This window comes from Cnephaeus nilssonii (assembly GCF_951640355.1).
Source record: "Cnephaeus nilssonii genome assembly, chromosome: 6".
Taxonomy (NCBI): Eukaryota; Metazoa; Chordata; class Mammalia; order Chiroptera; family Vespertilionidae; genus Cnephaeus; species Cnephaeus nilssonii.
This window is the reverse complement of record NC_137077.1, coordinates 56,325,243-56,347,371: the sequence shown is the minus strand read 5'-3', so window position 1 is coordinate 56,347,371 and position 22,129 is coordinate 56,325,243. Positions and strand designations below refer to the sequence as shown.

At 40.2% G+C, this 22,129-nt stretch overlaps 1 protein-coding gene across 2 annotated transcripts in view; it reads right to left on the bottom strand.

The window, feature by feature from the left end:
• Window positions 1-21,849, bottom strand: part of SLC16A7 (solute carrier family 16 member 7) — a 165,599-nt gene extending 143,750 nt beyond the window's left edge. The window contains exons 1-2 of one of the 2 annotated variants that reach the window (XM_079773634.1): window positions 21,690-21,847; window positions 3,076-3,114 (exon numbers count right to left, since the gene is read on the bottom strand). The gene's annotated coding sequence lies outside the window, so the exon portion shown is untranslated. Of the gene's footprint in view, window positions 1-3,075; window positions 3,115-21,689 lie in introns of both variants that reach the window. The other variant, XM_079773635.1, reaches the window with a different exon arrangement.
• Window positions 21,850-22,129: the final 280 nt, after the last annotated feature.

Below are 22,129 nucleotides of genomic sequence, written 5' to 3'. Positions count from 1 at the left end.
ATCAGCAATCAAAAGTCACAAGCATTTCTCTTTGGAAGTTCTTGACCTTAATACCCATGTGGATGTTATTACCAAAGCCACTGTTCAGAATGAAGACCACACACCCACCCTAAGCGTGTGTGCTGAACAATTAAGACTGCTAATAGTCATGCATTTTAGAATTGGAAGAGAACATTTTACTTTAAAAGAATTAGCTTTGCATATCTTTATTTTCATTTCTTTGGAAGATGTAGGAAATGTGAAAGGAAAAGTCCAGTGACTGTTTCAGTAGACTGGCAAACAGTCAAAACTTGGGAAACTTGTCTGTGCTTCTTGAATGCAGGTGACTTTTACTCATCTTTTAGCCCCATTATTGACTACAACATTTTTAATTTCATTGGTCTCAGTCATGCTAGGAACAATGGAATGAGATTCTATGGAAACACAATTAGCAAAATAATACTAAGCATCCATATTTTAAAATGTATATTGGTTAGCCATGCAATTTAATAAATGCTTGAGCATGAGGTATAAAATAAAGCTTTAGAATGTGGTGAGAAAAAATCATTGAGAGATACTGAGTGGTGTGTTTAAGGAAATCTGTGAGGTCTGCTTATCAGAGAAGCACATAAACAGTATTGATAATTAACAAAATAACCATAGTAACCTCCCATGGGAAGTGTTCATTTAGTCTCTAATAATGAAGTCATATTTGAATAGTTTTGAGTCTTTTAGGTCAGACCCAGGATTCAACAATTAACTCCCCACCTCAATAATTCCATTTATCATTTTGTTTTTTATTATTATTATATCAATATTAAAATTTTATTACCCCATATGGTCTTGATGTTTGTCATTTTACTATGAAAATGGGGACAGGATTACCTTCTTTGATATGCATTATAAAACACCTGAGAATATGTTGCATGTTTAGAACTCTGAAAATAAAATCCAAATTTAGTTACTCTTCAAGCACATTGAGGGCTTTATAAATAATACTTTCAAAAGTCTATTTGGTCTTCAACACAAAGTTCTTTCCTCAAGACTATAGTTGCTAAATGGTGTTTCATAAAATTCCAATGTTATAAAATTCTGTTCAAAAATGGCATCTGTAATCAAATAAGTGTGAAAAATTATGAGCTTAGGCATTGCCTGAATAACTGTAGATTGGAAGCTAGTGCCTGTCCAAAGCCAAGAAGAATATTATGAGTATATTAATAACTAGAGGCCCAATGCACGAAATTTGTGCAAGAGTAGGCCTTCACAGCTGCGGCTTCATCCAGAAGGTCATCCAGAAGGTCATTCCGCTGTTCTACCGTTAGGTCAGTTTGCATATTACGCTTTTATTATTATAGATGATGAATGAGAGGGTGCATATATTTAATAAGAAGAAACCATTTTGCCTTTATAAATCTTAGAGTGTGCACTAATTTAAGTAATATATTCCCATGATTAAAGATGTGAAGAATAGAGCAATAATATATGCAGATTAATTTTTTTATTCCATACTTTATGAAGAAATGGGCCTAAAAGTAATGCTAAAAAGAGGCAATTTCATCCTCACACTCCATATTAACTCAAAATATTATGTATTAGGAAAAAATATACATTAATTATTTAATAAAGTTAGCCAGCCACCTCTGCAAAGATTCTATTTATGCCACAACATATAACAATTAAAATCTATAAAATCTCACTCCTTTGAAGTAAATTCTCAAACAGAATATGACTTTTAACTGAGTAATGATGCTAGGAAATATGTTATTAAGTGTAACAGGAGAAATGAGTTTGAGATACCATTTAAATAATTAATGTTAGGAAAACTGAAAATAAATACATGTGTTTTAGCTCTCCTCATATAATGGGCTTATTCCGGAAATGCTAAAATTCCTCTAATTTCCAAGGACAATACTTTTCTCCATAATAAAAGTTACTCAGTCCCCCTTCCTTATTCTATTGAACATTATTTTTTGCCCTTACAAAACTAAAATAGCCCGGCTGGTGTGGCTCAGCGGTTGAGCGTCCACCTATGAACCAGGAGGTCATGGCACTTGCCCATGTGTTGGGCTCGATTCCTAGGAGAGGGTGTGCAGGAGGCAGCTGATCAATGATTCTCTCCCATTATTGATGTTTCTATTTCTCTCTTCTGCTCCCTTCCTCTCTGAAATCAATAAAAATATGTTTTAAAGAAATAATAAAATAAGAAAAACTAAGAGCTTACTTATAGAGGATAAATGCTAATTTAGACACTCTTAGTGTTCTACTAGAATGACTGAATTGCATGGCAAATGATTTCTGTAGTTTATTTTTTAGTTCTGTTCAAAGTAAATGATAAATGCTTTGGTCAGGAGCAAAAGAGAGAATTGGCATAAAATGATGTTATTTGGGTACTATAGGGTACTTCCTACCTTCAATAAATACATTAATGTGTGCCTCCAATTTTGACAAGCGAAATTCTGTACAATGAAATCCCTACTCTATGTATTTATGTCTAAAGGTCACAAGCCTAGGGTGGTAAAGCTACCAGCCAGTTACTGCAGGCATCATGCTGTTGCTTGCCCTTTATGTTTTTCTTTGTTAGTCAGGCTTTTGGCAACTCTTAGGTTCCCATGACTATCATTTGTAGTTTCCCCTTCCAGTAAAACTGAAGGGCATTTCAGGGAACAGTCACTAGGTCCTGGCCAGAGTCAATGCCAAGATTCAACCGAGTCAAATCATGGAGCAAGAACCAGGCCAGGGTCCAAGATGAGGCAATAAGCAGGCTCCAACAGACTCATCTTTTTAGACTCTCTGGTACTTAGAGTTCACAGGATAAATCCACGTCTGATGACCAAGATGAAGTCCAGAAAAAAACAAGTCTTTATGTTGATTAGGTTACTGTTTCAGAAACAGACCAAAGGCAGATTTCTGGAGCAATGGCAGCACCATTCATGACACTCAAGAACAGGAGTACAGACCAAAGATAAGAATGCCTGGCAACTTTGCTGCTATCATGATTGGCATAATTGGGTGATACACGGTGTGCTTGTTTCACAGAGGCAGCAAACTCAGCATCTGAATGTTTGCCAATCTTGGCACATAATTCTCTCCACATACCTGTTTTCAATCGTATCAGGAAATTCCTCTTACAAACAACTGTAAAGAGAAGAAAAAAGGTGAAAATCAATGTCAAATGAAAGTACAGCAAGTTTATTAGTGATCACTGGCATATTTGAAACAAAATTATACTGGAAAAATTGAAAAAGTATGTGGTTGTGGGTTTTTATTTTCAGATTTCTAGGAATTTGAGAGACTTCTCGGGAATATAAAAAGGAGATGGCTCTACAGGCAAAATAATGTATGATTTTTTTTTTTAAGTTTAATTATCTAATGAAATAAAGTTACAGAATCATGGCACTTCAACCACCTTATATTATTCTGATGCCTTTTAATAAAATAAAGGGCACGTCAGAACCACTTCCTTTAAATCATTAATGACTTCATTACAAAAGATGGTCCTTTTCAGGAGCCAAAATATTCACGTAAAAACTTTTCTCACCCCAATAGACAATCCCGCAATATTATGTTTGTTAATATCAGGACTAATAACCTTCAGTAGGATTGTTGGTAAGAATCCTAGTATGTTTTCAACTTGATTCTCTATTTCCACTTTTGTGAAAGAAGCCCAATGATACAAGAAAACCTAATTTGCACAACTTAGCTTTGTTTGAATTATTGGCCTTAGACAGTTGGCTTTGGCAAACTGCAGCTTATATATTATACATTGCCTTATAAATAAATAGATGGTCTGTGCTCATAATCTGTCCTTAAAAGTGTTCAATTCACAATGGAGCATTTAGTAAAGGGTAAAGAGGGTCATAGTAATGGAAGTAGATTTGACCTTGGATAATAAATAAATGAGGCAATACACAGAAGATGTATTATAGAATTGTATACTTAAAACCTATATAATTTTATTATAACCCCCAATAATTTTAATAATTTTAATAAACCATAATTTTATTATTACTCCCAATAATTTTAATTTTAATAATTTTTAAATGGAGAATTTCTTGTTTTCCCCATCAACTCTCTCCTATAAAATACTATTAGTAGGTAGTAATAATAACTGATAATATTCCCTCCCCTCATCATTTGGATAACTTATTAGAGTCAAGTTAGACGATATTTCAATTGCAATGCACAAGTTATATTTTATTGCCGACTTTAAAGGAAAGTCCCACTGCATTTTAAGAGCATTAGGTACTATAGAGCCTTGAGAAATAAGACATAATGTTTAACTCAAATGCCTCACATTTTGAAACATGTAATATCTTTTTTTAAAAATATTTTTATTGATTATAGAATGGGAGAGGGAGATGGAAACATCAATGATGAGAGAGAATCATTCATTGGCTGCCTCCTGCACGACCCACTCTGGGGATCGAGCCTGCAATCTAGGCATGTGCTCTGACTGGGAATCAAACCATGACCTCCTAGTTCAGAGGTCAACAGTCAACCACTGAACCATGCTGGCTGGGCTGAAACACATACATACTATCTTAATCGTGTATTTTGAAGTTATCTGTCACTACAAAAAATACCACAGATTTTTAAACATGTATGTTTAAAGAGACACACAAAAAATGTCTCTTCCCTTTTTGGAACTTCATTATAGAACCATTTTCAAAGTCTCTATCATTAGGCTATGATTAAGAGCTAAATTGCTGCCGAAACCGGTTTGGCTCAGTGGATAGAGCGTCGGCCTGCGGACTCAAGGGTCCCAGGTTCGATTCCGGTCAAGGGCATGTACCTTGGTTGCGGGCACATCCCAAGTAGGGGTTGTGCAAGAGGCAGCTGATCGATGATTCTCATCGATGTTTCTAACTCTCTATCCCTCTCTCTTCCTCTCTGTAAAAAATCAATAAAAAAAAAAAGAGCTAAATTGCTAATAATGAGGGACTTCCCAAGTCCCTTTGAAATGGAATTTAAGGTGGACTTTAACATTAAAGTTCAAATATGAAATTCTGTTATTTTAATAAAAAAATTATTAATAACATTTTATTTTTAAAAACCTTTCTTACTAAGGTATAAATGGATGTACCTGTTTAATATAGTATAACCAAGTATTCAAAAAAATAAAATAAAACAATATTCAAATCCCAATTATTTAAACTATATTTCTTGGCCTTTCATCAGTCTGCACAAACACAGTTCATAGTTAACATTTAAAAAAACAAACAAGATTATGTATGTGTACTAAGGTCAGAATGTTTTTGGCCCCCGAATTCATGTTAAAATCCTAATCCCAATGTGAAGGCATTAGGAAGGTCTTTGGAAAGTGCTTAGGTCATGGGGGTGGAACTCCCAGGAAAGGGATTAGTGCCTTATGTAAAACGACCCTGCAGAGCTCCCTAGTTACTTCTGTCAGGCTAGAATACGATGAGAAGTCTGCAACCCACAAGAAGGCCTTCATTCAAATGGAACCCTGATCTCAGACTTCCAGACTCCAGAATGATGAGAAATAAGTCTCTGTTGTTATAGCCAGCCAGTCTGTGGTAACTTTTACGGCAGCATGAGCAGACTAAAACAATGCGGGAGAGGGGCTAAATAAAACTTTGCCAACGTTTTTGTAGAATCTTAAGAATTTCTCTTTTATCTTCCTCATAATTTCCCTTTTCTATAAAATGTGTGTGCAAAGAGGGAGGATTTGTTCTTCAACTCTACCTGGAAGAACTACATGGAATGGAGGGGGAAATGTAGATGTTGGAAATAGAGCTTAGTTATCTAGCCCATCAGAGACAGCAGGTGCTGCATTTCCATCCCAAATAAGTGATAACAATGTCCATGTTACAGAGATGTTGAGGTTGTCAGATAATGACTTTCAGGAGGTGATGCATATAAAACGCCTATAACCATATCTCTTTCCCCTTTTCCAACTCCAAAAACCTGAGTAAGTCCTTGTGAGAATCCTTAGGACACCAAGAGAACACCAAAAAAAGTTACATATTCAAATTTAGATTTCATAGACCACAATTCAATATCTGAGTGTATAGCTAAAGAGACATTAAGTATTATTGCCTCAAGACAAAAGCTAGTAAAGCAAGAGGCCCAATAAAACGTGAAATAATTTAAAATAGCTTATAGACTAAAAAAGTTGAATGGAATACTCACTCTTAAATGAAGTTATAGACCAAACATGCATAATAATTTTGATCACAAATACTAAAGTAATAATTAGGTTTCTGAGCATTTAAAATATTTTTTTTTAATTAGTGATAGGTCCATAGAAGTGTCTCTTCCTTTTTTGGAACATTTTAAAACAAATGTAGATAATGAACCTAGGTATCTTATTGAGATAGAGTCACAAATCTATGTTATTGATAAAAATATTTAAGACAATTAAAATTTGCATGTCTCCTCAATGCAGCATTTTTTCTTAAATTAACACGTTATTTAAAAATTAAATTTAAAAAATAAAATATTTTTTAGATGAGCTTTAGATCTGTAAATCCTCCAGTGGCAAGCCATTACCTTGTGTAATTAATATTCTCTATGCAGCAGGTTACTCTCCACAGAGATGCTAACATTGCCCACAGGGACAGACTTACATTTTCTTATACTCCTTGAGGCTTATTTTAAACATTCACCTTTTCCTATCTACTCATTATCTCATTATATTGTCATATCTATTAGTGATATGCAAATATTTCTGCAGTACCTGCTGCTTTTTAAGTTCAGAAAAAGAAACTCGTATTAACTTGCATTGATTCTTTGTTTTCCTTCTGACAGAGGCCACCCCTTTAGGAAAATGCATTCAAGCACTTTACTGCTACGTTGAAGATACCATGCAATAAGTAACTGGGAACTATGTGAATAATAGAAACAGGAGGGAACCAAGATGGCAGCATATGTACATGCCAGTACTCGCCGCCTCTCACAATCACATCAAAATGACAACTAAAATATAGAACCATAATTTAGAACAGCCTGAAAGCTGGCTTAATGGAAGTCCTAAAACTATATAAAATCAATATATTTATTTATTTCAGAGAGGAAGGGAGAGGGGGAGAGAGAGAGAGAGAAACATCAATGATGAGAGAGAATCATTGATTGACTGCCTCCTTCATCGCCCACACTGGGGATCAAGCCCAAAACTGGGCATGTGCTCTGACTGGGAATCAAACTACTACATCCTACTTCATATGTCAATGCTCAACCACTGAGACATGCCAGCCAGACAATCAGGAGGGATATCTAGGCTGCAGAGGTCTCCCATGAGGATTATCTGGCACTGGGGCAAGAACTCAGGGGATATCTTTCTCCCAAACAAAAGTGCTGGCAAAGGTTATTGTTCCTAGACTGAGATCTCCCACTTCACAGAGGCAGGCACCATGTCTGAGTTTCCATCAGCCTGGCTCACACTGTTCGCTCCATCCTGGTGATTTTCCTGAGATTCCTGCCTCATCCAATTTGCATCCCCACCCAAGCTGTTTGAAGCAGCTTTTCCATATGAATGGCCTGTCCTAACTCAGGCTTCAGACTTTCCTAAAATCTCTCAAATAAGCAGCAGCTGTTGTCAGCATGCCCTATACCTACCAGTAAGAGGCCCCAAGCTCAGCACTAGCAGCAGCCTGCCTTGCTTCACACCTTGGCCTCTCCTGGGCACATCTAAGCCCAACAAAAGTAGCAGGCATCTGTAGATTGCTCTGTAGCTCCTGCCGGATGGCCCCAGGCAGGGCACAGGCAGTGGATCACTTTGCACCTCCCAGTTATTAGCAAATATTATTAGTGTCTGTTCAGTAAGCATGCACTTTATGAAGGTAGAGACAACATGGGGGAAAAAAAGAAATATATTCCCTGTCCTCAGCAGAAAATAATCAATTTTGTCCAATGAGTACATACTTTAGAATAGTGATTTTCCATGTGGACAATATTTTAGTATCACAGATTATAGATAAAACAAAAATATTTTCTTTAAGCAGTTCACCAATGTCTCAAGGTGAAGAATCACTGTCCTAGATGAATACTTAAAAAAATACACTCATAGGCAAATGGTTATAATAGTATATGAATTATACACAGTGATATGATTCTTATACTTCAGCAGACTTTAGTATTTATCTTTGTGTTTGCTTTTGCTTTTGAGTTTTGTGCCACTCACAATGGCCATCTGCTCATTTCACTTTAAATACTATCTATCTTTCAGCTCCAAAACATATCCACTTCTTTCATTAAAGCCTTGTTCAATTCTTCCATCACATACTAAAGTCTCCCTCTTCTGAAATCCTAGAGCTGAGGTCAGCAAATATTATTCTCCTAAATGCCAGATAGTAAATACTTTACGCTTTGCGGGCTTAGTTACAACTACTCAACTCTGCCCTGCAGCAAGAAAGCAGCCACAGAATATATTGCAACAAACTGGTGGCTGTATTCCAGGAAAGCTTTATTTGGAAAAGCAGGCAGCTGACTGAATATGGCCAAGGGCTATAGTTTGTCAACCTCTATTGTAGAAGATCATTGCTCTCTACCACTTATTTTGACATTTAATTCTATTCTAGGTTGTGCCTTTGAACAGTGCATTAACAGAGTGCATCTCTGAAAATACAGTCTCCTCAGGGGGTCAGGAAAGATGTCTTATCCTATCTAATAAAAGAGAAACATGCAAATTGACCGTACTTCCACTACGCCCACAAGCCACACCCATCCGCTAATCAGGAGCATGTATGCAAATTAACCCAACAAATATGGCAGCAGCAACAGAGCTGGAGAGAGCAGGAGGGTTGGGTTGACCCCGGCGATGGAGGAAGCCAAACTTTCCGCTCGCCTTGGCCTACACTGGTCTCCGCTCAAGGCTACAAAGTTTCAATTATAGAAAATAAATAAATCCCAGATACCAGGGCCTCTGCTTGGGTGGCCGGGGGGCATGGCTGGCCTGCAAACCACCACAGGCCCCTCGCCAGGGCTGCCCCATGCCCCAAGGGAACCCCCACCCTGATCTGGGACACCCTTCAGGGCAAACCAGCCAGCCTCCACCCGTGCACCAGGCCTCTATCCTATCTAATAAAAGGGTAATATGCAAATTGACCATCATTCCAACACACAAGATGGCTGCCCCCATGTGGTCAAAGATGGCTGCCCCCATGTGAACATAAGATGGCTTCCACAAGATGGCCAGCAGGGGAGGGCAGTTGGGAGGGATCAGGCCTGTAAGGGCGGGCAGTTGTGGGTGATCAGGCCAGGAGGGGAGAGCAGTTGCTGGGGACCAGGCCTGCAAGGGAGGGCAGTTGGGGGCGATCAAGCCTGCAGGGGAGGGCAGTTAGAGGTGACCAAGCTGGCAGGGGAGGGCAGTTAGGGGCAATCAGGCTGGCAGGGGAGCAGTTAGACATCAATCAGGCTGGCATGGGAGTGGTTAGGGGGTGATCAGGCTGGCAGGCAGAAGCGGTTAGGGGCAATCAGGAAGGCAGGCAGGTGAGCAGTTGGGAGTCCTGGCTTGTTAGAGGGATGTCCGACTGCCCGTTTAAGATCGGGCCTGAACAGGCAGTCGGACATCCCTCATGGGTTCCCAGATTGGAGAGGGTGCAGTCTGGGTTGAGGGTCACACCCCCTGTATACAAATTTTGTGCACCAGGCCTCTAGTATACATATATATATATATATATATATATATATATATATATATATTTCAGCTCTCTATGCAGAATACTTCATACGGCAAGCTTAATTATTTACTGATTTAAACTTATTTAAGACATGAGAGTAAGATCTAGTTGCCATTTGCATCTTACCTGCAGTGAAGCATCTACTAAAACGTTGACTCTCAGGGTTCTCTAATGGACAGCCTCAACTTGCTGAGTGTTTATTCTCTCTTTAATGAATATTAATCAATTTTTTCCCCATTTGAGACCATATTGTATTTTTCCCCCTTACTATTATTACCTACCATGGATATAGCCATGTAGATGCCTGTGGCGACATAATCCATGCCCTGTAGCTGCCTCTCGCTATAGTAGCTGCCTTTCACAGGTAGCTGCCTGTCATGATACTGGGTGCCTCTCGCAATAGTGTCAGCCTCTCATGATAGTGCCTGGCTGGGTCACTGTCTATCAGGATAGTAGCTGCCACTCGAGATAGTGCCCAGCTGAGAAGCTGCCTCTGGTGATAGTAGCTGCCTGGATTTATCATTCTTTCAGTCCCTACTGCTTTCTCCAGCTTCTCTGAGTTTACAGACACAAGGTCACTCTTTTCTCTAAGCTTCCCAGTTTGGTTCCAGATGCATCCTCTAAACAAAAAGGAATCCTTATCATTCTGTTGACTTTATTTTTTAGCAGATTGAATGAAACTCATTATAGTTGACTAGTCTTTTTTTTTTTTTTAACATTTCTCAAGCTTCTTTCCCCTGGAATCCCTTAAAACCCACAGCATCAGTGAGTATTTTAAAATACTAATATTAAAAATATACATTGTGGTTAATAGGTTCAAATCCAGATCCCCCTACTGATGAGATGTACAACACTGGGAAAAATACTTAAACCGCTGTGCCCTAATTCTCTCATCTGTAAAATGAGGATCAAAAGGTTTTGAAGATTAAATTACTTAAAACATGTAACATAAACATGTAAAAGGATGGTTCGCATATTGAAATGTTCAATAAAGGCAAGCTAATTTTACTCAAATGTTATCTCTACAGCTTAACCTAAAAGCCGCTTCTTTTGTCCAGTGTCTCTAAACTCATTTATTATACACATACAAATAGCACGGCATGTTTGTCATTTTACCTCTTATGCCATTCATCTATAAAGATGGAGAATTTCACTGAGAAGCTAATTTTTAATTGTAACCAAAATGTAAAGTGGGTTTCCTTTATTTCCTTCCTTTCAGTGGTTTACTCGTTTATTCATTCGCTATCCTGAGGGCCACAGAGATAAATGTTCAGTCCTGAGATAACAGTGGGGCCTTCCATAGACAGCTCTCTCGATACACTTCTATTTCTCACCTCCGACTTCATCAGAAAAGAGATGGTATTGATGGCTAATTGAGTTACGAATAAGAGTTCAAAGATTTATATTAATAAATAACCTTTTTCACCCTTGAACTATTCTGTACATTTCTTGACTTGCCTAAACTTGAATGCCTCTAAAAACTTAGTTGCCTTAAAAAAATAAATAAATAAAAGAGCTTAATCAGATCATGCAAAGGATATTTAGAAAAATAGAATGTTAGATTAATAGAGAAAACATAAACATGTGATCTGTCACCACAAATGTACAGGCTGTCAATCAACCCAAAAAGGGATTTATTTTGTGTGGCCCCAGAAAGCTGAGTAAGGGCCCTACGTAGAGGCAATAGAATTGAGTAACAGTTGTAACTGGGTTCAACAGACTGCCTCATTGTGCACACTTAAAGCACACAATAGATTACTGTTTATTGAAGATGCTGAAGAAACAATATGTAAAAGTAAACACAGATGTCCTCTAAGTTCCTTGAAATTCCATAATCCACCAAAGTGCTAAATGACATGTAAATATGAATTCGTTATTATTGTTAACATCCCGAAATTTGTAGTATTTGAAGAAACTGAAGGCTTATACAATTGCAACTATGATCGAATGGCTAAAACAAATAAGAGATTACAAATGCAATGTTACTGAAATCTTAGAAAAGATTCTTCAGGCTATTCGGGGCTTCAGAGGAAATCTGAAGGTGGTGTTTAAGCTCAGCTTGAAGATGAGATTAAAGTGAAATATGGAAATAGCAAGAAGTTAGAGCATTTTAAGATGAAAGAACAGCATGACCAAAGGTATAGTGGCATGAAGGTGAAGGAGGCACAGGGGACAGACAGTTCAGTTTGATGTCTGTGGGAGATGAGCCTGAAAAAGCTTTCTGGAGTAAAGACTGAAAAAGCTTTCTGGAGTAAGGACTGAAATGTTGCTCCTTAGACCTAGGTAATGGGAGTCACCAAAGTGTTATTTACAAGTAGGTAAGAGAGAAGTACTTCAGTTAGAGTATCTGGTGGCGCGGAAGAATTAACTTGTACAGTGAGAGACTAGAAATGAGACGATCTACTAAGAGACTACAACATGACTCTGGGAACTATGTCAAAAGTGCCTGACTCTGTGGCAGCATCAGAAAAGAGGACACTTTGGTTATGCAAATGTCAAGTCTTAGCAACTGACTGAGTCACAAGGCCCTGGGAGAGAGGGTTTCAAAAGCTTCCAGACTAGAATGCTGTAAAATAATAAGACCAATAAAAGCAAAGGGAGCAGCAGAAAGAAGGAAGACACAGAAAGTTCAGAAGAAACCACAAGGTGCTGGTGGTATTAGCCACAGTAAAGGGGAGCGGTCCAGCAAGGCATTTGGAAAGGTCAGCCTGGAGACTATGTGAAGGTCAGGGCTGAAGATAATGACTTGGGAGTTATTCCTACTGAGGTGAAAGCCAAGGCGAAGAGAGGATGAGTTTTGCCAATCGATAGACTATTCACAGCAGCAACACTCAAAACATAAATTGAGGAACACATACTTTAGTGAGTAGGAGGTAAAAGGAGAGCCAATCAAGCTGCCAATGAGCAGTCAGCGAAGTAAGAGAACTGAGGGCACAGAAGCCAAAAGGAGGCTGAGAGGCAGCAGGTGCCAATTTGCCAAAAGCTGTTGATAGTTAAAGCAAATAAAGGATGCCTTGGCTGGTGTTGCTCAGTGGTTAGAATGTCAGCCCATGAACCAGAAGGGTCATGCATTTGATTCCCAGTCAAGTGCACATACCTGGGTTGCAGGTTCACCATCCCTGGCCCCCGTAGGGGTGCACGCAGGAGGCAACCAATCAATGTGTCTCTCCCACATTAACATCTTTCTCTCCCCAGCCCCTTACTTCTATCCCTCCCTACCTCCCTTCCACTGTCTCTGAAAAAATCAATGGAAAAAAATGTCTTCAAGTGAGGATTAACAAAAACTAAAAAAATAAAGCAAATGAAGATTTGGAGCCTAAGAGATCCATGATAATCTAATTATTAAATGTTAATAATTACATATATCTTATGAGAAAAATCTTATCACCTCAAATCAAAGTAGTTTCACAAGATATTATTATCTTTTAATATATTTTTATTGATTTAAGAGAGGAAGAGAGAGGGAGAGAGAGAGAGAATCATTGATCTGCTGTCCCCTGCATGGCCCCCACTGGGGATGGAGCCTGCAAACAAGCATGTGCCCTGACCGGGATCAAACCATGACCTCCTGGTTCATAGGTTGATGCACAACCACTGAGACATACCAGCCGGGTGAGATTATTTTTATTTTTTATTATCTTTTGAAGAAAAAGCAAAATGATTTCTTCTTTGAAGATACTCTGATCTCAAGGATAATTTCCTTAAACATTCTCAATTTTTATCCTGTTGGACAATAGTTAGCACTAGTCTTCCAAGGGGTATATTTAAATGTGGAGGCAGTTTAGGTAATTACAATGACTTGAGGGGAAGCTGGGGGCATAAGGAGGACAGAGGCCATAGACACCAAATGTCGTCTAATGAAAGTCATGCATTCCCACACAAGGAAGGTGTCTGCCCGAAACACCAATAGTGTCACCTGTTGAGAACACTGTCACATGCTGCTGTTTATCACTAAATGTATCTGTGGCATATTTGAGAAGAACTGATAGAACTTCAGATGCTGAAATTTTGGAGAAGTGATTTTAAAATAAGGTAGGCATCATTAATATAGTTCATCCCTTAGAAGTTTTTCAAGCAAACATATGTCTTTTAGTTTTACTGTTTATTCCTATCTAATCTAGTTCCAAAGGAAATAGGTCTTCAAGTAAATTACTTAGTAGGGCAAAATAAATAAATAAATAAATGATAAATATTCCACATATTAACTCTAATCAGAATCTGAGTAGTGGTATAGATGATTAAGATACATTTCATTGTGTTATTAGGTGAGGAAACAGCCAATGTTTGCAATAAAATGTTTTCTTAAAAATGCCAACGTTTTATACAGATCTTTTAAACAATTGCATTCTCTTGCATTCACCACTCATACTAAATATTTTCAATTGAAAATTGCTGTTTTAATGCCTAGTATTACCAAGAATACATCGGCAGTTCAGATAATTAAAGCACATGGACATTTTTTATGGGACTATTCTAACCACTCAAAATTTTTAACACAAATATCTTTACACTAGCATCTTGTAGCTGTCACTCAAATGCCCTGTAAGAGTTTTATTAACCCATTTAGGGTTCAATGAATTTTAATCCAAACATTTGGAAGACAGTTTTGGTATTAGAATAGGAAAATTATTTTCCAAAATATATGCATCACTTATTAAACTGATATTTATGAATAACACTGATATTTATGAATATTTATGAATATGTCTGGAGCGACCAAGCACCCACTAGTCCACTCCAAGGTGAACTAGTTTTATTATAGCCAAGTTAAATTTGTTTAACTTGTGGTTAATTTTTTTCCAGTGTTCTTGATTATTACAGTTTATACTTAAACACACATAACCTCTCTTGTTTACTAACTGCTAAATATGTGTGGTAAAGGTTATATCTTCCTCTAGACCAGTGGTTCTCCACCTTTCTAATGCCGCAACCCTTTAATACAGTTCCTCATGTTGTGGAATCGTAATGTAAATATGTGTTTTCTGATGGTCTTAGGCTCTACAGCAGCGGTTCTCAACCTGTGGGTCACCTAAGACCATTGGAAAACACAGATATTTACATTACGATTCATTAACAGTAGCAAAATTACAGTTATGAAGTAGCAACGAAAATATTTTTATGGTTGGGGGTCACCACAACATGAGGAACTGTATTAAAGGGTCGCGGCATTAGAAAGGTTGAGAACCACTGCTCTAGACAATGGTCCATAGGAAGCTATTCTCTCATATTATGATTGTAAGCAGCAAGTAGAGTAGACACTGGGGTTCACCAATTAAGGGACCAATTGGGAAAATAAAGCTTTCTCTATGTGTTTCTCTAGAAGTTTAAAAAAAAGTTCTATTACTTACTAAGACTTAGTACGCAGTTGTTTCCTAACACATTTCCTAATAACTTTGATCCAAACACTGTTGAGAAAGCCTGTGACAAACCAGGATGACCTCTCAGACAATGAGAGTCCATTTAATGGTTTATTATACAATCCAACACTGTAACCCCATCTAATGGGAAACTTGCATTTCAAAAGGTTCCCCAAAAAATCTGTTTAAAAGAATAAGCCAGTGATCCTTGTAACAATCTAACAGACATAAGGCCAAATATTGAATACCTACCATGTATTGAGTTACGTCTATGTATACGCTCCGCACAGGGCTACTAGTAAGACATTTTATAGGCATCATGTTTAATCTATACAAACAACACATGAAATTGATTATGGTCCTCTTTTCACACTTGAAGAAACCAGAGAGGCTCAGCAACTTACACTAGAACTTATACTAGTAAGTGGCAGAGCCAGACTTCAGAACCCTCTGCCCTGCCCTGCCACAGACCTTTGTCCCACAGGGGCTCCCAGATGAAACACACATGGCCTCTACTCTCAAGGACCATATCACTAGAAAGAGAGATAAAACATCTACCTAAATGATTATGATTCCAGATAAAATATATTAACTGGCCTAAGAGAAGTCCAGATCAAGTTTCAAGGCATTTAGAGGAACACAGGTTTCTTGAAAATAACAAGACCTGGAAGAAATTTTTTCTGTGAGATGGATTGTAGGGGGAAGGAGGGGAGTAAAGGGCCATACAGGAGCATAACTAGTATTATCGCATGCCATTCTCTTTGTCGGGTAGAGCAGAAGACACCTTACATTTGTTATCTTCTTTGTTCAGAAAAACCATGAAAATATTACTCCACATTGCATAAAACTAAGTTAACCAGTGGGTCAATGGAAATTTGAACCCAGACACTCTCATTCAGCTTCATCCAAGGCAGAAGCTGTAATAGTGATTAAAACCAGGCTGCCCCAGTGCTTGCCCCAACTCAGCCACTTAGTAGCTGTGCTATTTGAACAAGTTACTTAACTCCCTGTGGCTAAATTCCTCTTCTGTAAACGTGGATATTGCCAGAACAACTTCATTGGGTGGTTAAAGGGATAAAAGGAGTTAATGATATATAGAAAGTGGCAACACCATGCAATTACTATACTCTTCTTCGATTCTTGCCCTAGCCAGTTTAGCTCAGTGGATAGAGCATCGGCCTTCGGACCAAAGAGTCCCAGGTCTGATTCTGGTCAAGGGCACGGATCTTGGTTTCAGGCTCCTCCCCAGCCTGGGCCCTGGTCGGGGCGTGTGCACAAGGCAACCAGTCGATGAGTTTCTCTCACATTGATGTTTCTCTGTCTTTTTCTCTCTCTTCCACTCTCCCTAATAATCAATGGAAAAATATACTTGGGTGAGGATTAACCAAAAGAAAAAAATATTATATATATACAAGTGTGTATGTGTGTGTGTGTGTGTTGATTGATTGATTTTTAGAGAGAGAGGGCTAGAGGATTAGAAACATTGATGAGAAATGTCATCTATCACATCATCTATCAGCTGCCTTCTGCATGCTCTCTACTGGGGATCAAGCCTGAAACTCGGGCATGTGCTCTGGTCAGGAATCGATCTGTGACCTCTTGGTTCCTAGGTCAAAGGCTCAACCACTGATCTACATCAGCAAGGCTCAAAAGATTTTTTTAACAGAGAAATGACTTTTACTTATTCCAACAGGCCCTGAAATACCTCAAAGATTCATTCTCTCTCCTAAGTTGTTAAATTAATTAGGCCTATTTAATGTGCTTGAAAAATTAAATGGGAAGCTTTGCCAAGTAAGAATATACATATATTTTTCTTAAAATGGATATTCTAGAAATTTCAATCTGCTTTAGGAAGGAACTTGCAAAGATTCAGAGCCAAGTTCAAACAGGAAATTCTCAGGAGTAACAGGTATCCTGTCAGTGATGAGCCTAGAATAATAGTTCCCTGTGGAAGGCATCTGGCAGTAGTACTCCAGATGTTTGTAATCCACACATTGGGTGTTTATGAATTGTTTCCTGTGCTCAATACACACTTCCAATAAGCCATGTGCAACATTTTAAAATCTTGCATATTGTTTGTTCTTTATATATATTTTAAAACTCTGCATTGAATCTCAAAATATAAGTTTTATTATTCTTTCATGTCATTTCATAATAATTATTATATACCAAGAAATTGTTGTCTTGAAATGTTATACCTTACATAAAAACAAGATTCTTTGTCAATTGTTTTATGGTCAAGTCTATAATCACATTATTTATGTCTGCCATTTACAAACCATCATTTTATTCTGATGCATTTACAAATATGTTAGTTAAGTCTTTGAAAATATTCATAACAAAAACTTTGATTTACTTTAAATCACAGCTTTCTAAACAGGTCTTCTCTTCAAAGTGAAAATTTATAGGACTCTAAATAATGATTGAAAACATAAAATACTGACTAATAATCAGGACAAACAAAATATTTGTTATATGAAAATCATTCTGTCTTCCAGATATAAGAAAGCTTGTTTTTATTTCCCTAGAACAGTTTGGTAAATTATACCTTCATAAGCAATATGGAAGCTTTTATAGTTTTCTCCCTACCTAATCCTTCCAGAATTTGGCAATTCTTAATGAGTGAATCATGGCAATAGGTTTCTTTTCATGAATTCAGCAAGACCAGTTTCCAATTGTAGTTTTATTAACCAAGATTTTGACTGGGATGTCATGTCTGAAAGAGATATACCTGACTCTGGATGTCACTAGAAAGCCTTAAGAAGCCAATAAGAGCCTCTTGAAGAAAGCCTGGCACCTCGCTTAATCATGTGGTTCATGGTAGTTTTTCCAGGTAAGGAACAAAGGTTGCTTTCCTGAGAGATGGCAAAGAAGGAACCTCAAGACATCATTGGGGACCTCAAGAACTTGAAGAATTCACCCGTCTACAAGTACTGCAGGAAAACCTGATGGCAGCAAGGAGGCTCAGCTTCTTTGCCCTGAGGGTCTAATTACAGCTCAATCATGAGATCCCAGCAAAGCAGGTTTTTAAAAGCCTATGTAATCAATTGCTATTCTTACTGTGTTCATGCAAACAATCAGACCAAATTGTAACCAAACTTAATATAGTAAATAAATTAGTCTTAAGTTGGCTCTTTAATAAAAATGAGGGTGATTCTAGGGGTGAAAAGTGTGTTTCAATAGACTCTATAATACACAGTTATGAATATTAAACTCAAAGCTTTATTTTTCACCTATGAATTAAACTGGATCCTGAATTCATCTTAAATATTTGGCTACAACCCTCCAAGCTAATGTTTCTTTCCTTTCACCAGACCCTTTTCATAATTCTTTTCATTCTAGCTTTTGCCCCAATAATACAAAAATTTATAAAACAGTTTCTCTCCACCAGTTACAAGCCTTATACTCGTCAAATACCACCCCTCCTTTTGTACCCAGGCCTCATTGTCCCTCTGACAAAGCTCAAGGATTTTTGGCTCTGAAGGAAAATATCACCCCCTTTCAGCAGGAAGCCATTACAAAAAAGATCCTATGCCCCCTTTCTCTGAAAGAATTCAATACCAAAAATCCTCGAGGGGGGAAATGTTAGACAGACCCCCAGAGCAAAGACAAAGGGGCAGGTACAGAAACCCACCAGGGCAGAAAGCTCTGGATGCCTAGCAAGGGGGCAAAACTGGGAAAACAAGAACTTCACTACCAGAGTAATCTATCCTCCTCTAGCATATCGCTGGTCATGGGGTTTGGACCCCCGATCTTTCATATTGCTAGTCAGGTGGTTTAGACCCCCTGACCCTTTCCTCCCTAAAGATAACATTTAGGCACGGGTGTATTTCAGCTCCAGGCCCAGAAAAGCAGCAAAGCCAGACAAGTGACACCGTGGCTGCCTCAGGACCAGCTCAGCCCCCAGACCCACTGATGATAAGAGCTTCCCGCCAGTGACTGCATATAAGGATGAAACTCCAGCTTCTTGGCGCTGCCATCATCCACCCAATGTCCCCTTGGCTCAGTGCTGTGCAGACCTTCCTTTGGATATTCCATCCCCTACGCCCTTTTCCTTAAATAAATTCAATTTTTCTTTATCCACTGTCTGAGATGGCTATTTAGCCTGCCAGCTAAATAGCTAGAAGAAAATCTTCCATATCTGTTTATACAAGGTCACTGTCAATGGTTAAAAAAAAAAAAATTAGAGGGGGGGGGCAATGGTAAGATATGTACACATATAATACCTTAATAAAAAAAAATTGAAAAAAAAATAGAGTTGAATATATAGGTTTCTAAGGCAAGATACCCTTCTCAAATTTAACCATTAACAGATCTTACAAATATTTTCTAGACTGCTAAGTCCCTTTCAAGTTTTATTTGGAATGAATGTCTGTTCCATAGAGAAGGAAATTGGCTGAAAGCAAAGAAGGTAGGGGGAAGATACATTGGATGACTAGATGTGAATTTTTTGAGAGTAGAATTCCAATCTCATTCATCTTGGTAACCACAGTTTAGTGTCTGGAAAGGTTTTAGGAGTTTTAAAATGGCCAATCTCTAGTTAAGTGTTTTCCATACACTTTGTTTCTCACAATAGCACTTCATGGTTGGTGCCCACAATCCCATTTTCTGGATAAGAAAACCTGAGGATGAGATTGTTAAATAATTACAACATTCCAAAATGCAGAACTGAGCCTGAGATCTAGGTCTAACTCTAAAGTTAGTTACCTTTTTCCATGTGAATGTATCAAAAAATGTTTGGTGAATGAATATAGAACTAAAAACAAATGTAGGTTACTTCCTTTTTTATTTCAGACCCATGCTCCAAAAATAGGACTCTGGATAAAGGATATTTCTTTAGGTCACTTTGCTGTCCTTCCCTTCAGGAGGGTTCAAGGCCAAAAAACATAAGCCAGGTAATATACAAGTGTAAATGCACGTCTAGAAATAAATCCAGCATTTACAGGAAGATGCGCTAACTGGACATTAAATGGAATGTTAAAATTTCAGATTACTTACCACTATTAAAACACTCCCTGGAGGAAAAGAAGCAGGACCTAATTGCAAACTGTTGATTTGAATTTTGCCAAAAAAAAAAAACAGTTTTTGAGTTCATGAGTAGTATACAAAACACTGAATTGCTTAAGGTAATAATGTTCCCCTTTCACGGAGATCGTTTGATTCAATTACCTGCTCCCTTAGACTCCTTCAAATGCAATGTCAGAAGGAGAAAGTGGAGCTAGGACCGCTTCAGTTCACCAAGGTTAAGTAAGAGTCACCTTGCTCAAACCTCATCTACTCTCTGCCAGCCACCACCCAGCTCAGATTTTTCAGCCACACTCCCCCAAAGGCAAACTTGAGTACTTGTGGTTCCAATGACACAGCACACAGCCGCAGGCCTTCTTGAGCTTTGTTTGGGTTGAGCCACAAAGCACAGGATGCCCGGAATGGACATCCAGCGCCCACTGCTTCCTCTCGCCCAGTCTTTTTCACACCATTCTCATTACTGACCGCTATTTTATTCCTCTGATGCGTCTCTTATTAGATCCAGGAAGCGAGGAGATGAAATATTAGCTTTCCTACTTCCACCAGCCCGCTCTCACGCAACTCAGCCCTCTCAGGACTACTTCTGCAAAAGTGTAGGCAGACACTTGTAGAGGAACCACGCCTCATCCCTCTGGCGTGCGGGGCGTGTGCGTGTGTGATTTTAATACACTTGGCGTAGACCCTGGCTAGTCCTACCGGGAAAATGGACCTGGCTCCCAACCGCCCTTGCCAAACCAGTCTGCAATCCCTTTGGCGGAAGTCAGGGAGAAAAGCGGGTGTGGAGAGCAGCTGCGGGGCAGCCTCCGCCTCGAGTAGGCAGTGCGCCCTGGAGCCGCCGCCAGCCTCCCGCGCTACCTGGCCCGGTGCCCCCAGCGTGGCGCAGGAGACTAGGAAACCCGGGGTGAGCTGGAGGAGCAGACTCTCTGAAAGCCGCAATCCCCTCCGGCCAGGACGCCTACCAGGACAGCACACACCTTTCCATCCGCCTCCTACCCCACCGTGAGACCTGGGCACCTAAAAAAAGAAGGAAGACGACCTCCCTGGTACTCGGTCCCCTCCCAGCCTCTCCGAGCCCCGACCGTCTGCTAAAAGAGAAGACAGTCCCTACACACAGTGACCTCCAGCCCCATCCTCGCCCCCACCCTGTGCAGCAACCAGGCCACCCCCTGAGGCTCCCGGGGGGCCCGGGGAAGGATGCTGATGAGAAGGGCGGGATGCTGGGGACACGCCGGACGGGAGCCAGCCCCGGAAGACTCCTGGGCCCAGAAGAGGGGGGGAAACACCGCTCCGGAAGGGTCTCCGTGCAAAAGTTCAGAACGTGGGCAACTCCTGGCAGAAAGCACGCGGGCGCGCGGGGAGCGCCTTTCCCGGGACCCCTCCGAGCCCCCTCCTCCTCCACGCGTGCGCCCCGAGCCCGCCGCTCCCGCGCCGCGGTCCGCGCGCAGGATGACGCGAGCTCCCCTCCGGAGGCAGCTTTGGGGGGTGTTTGTTTCTGTCTATATAAGGGCTCACTGGCAAACCGCGTTTGGCGTGTTTGTCACCGGCGGGCCGTCAGTTTTCCGCCACACGCGTGCGGCTCCCGGGACGGCGGGGCGAAGTCGCCCGCTCGCCCGCCTCCCCGCGGGCGCCCGCCCCTCTCCTCCTCCTCCTCCTCCTCCTCCTCCCGGGCTCCAGGCGAGCACTTTACCTGGCGCGGGCACCGGGCGGGCACCGCAGCTCTCCGCTCCCTCCGAGCCGCAGCCGGCCGGCCTCGCTGTCCCCGGGCGAATGCAATTATTTATTTATTTCTGTCCCCTGACGTGTCCTCGCCCGCCACAGCCAGAGGTGGAAGAGGAGGAGGAGGCGGGGAGGGGAGGCGCGGCCGCGGAGCGCCCTCGTGGGTGCCCCGGAGCGGGCCCGGCGGGGAGGGAGGGAGGGAGGGAGGCGGGAGGGGGCGGGGAGGGGAGGGAGCGGTGGAGAACCCGGGCTAGCGCCATCCTCTTTGCAGGAGCCCGCCCGGCCGCGGGAGGGGACAAACCGCCGCCCTGTGACTCAGAGGACTGAGCATGCTCCAAGCGATTGTCAGCGCGGTAGACACTTTCTCCGCGGCTCGGGTCACTCCACTTCAGGTTTTAGTTTGGACCCAGA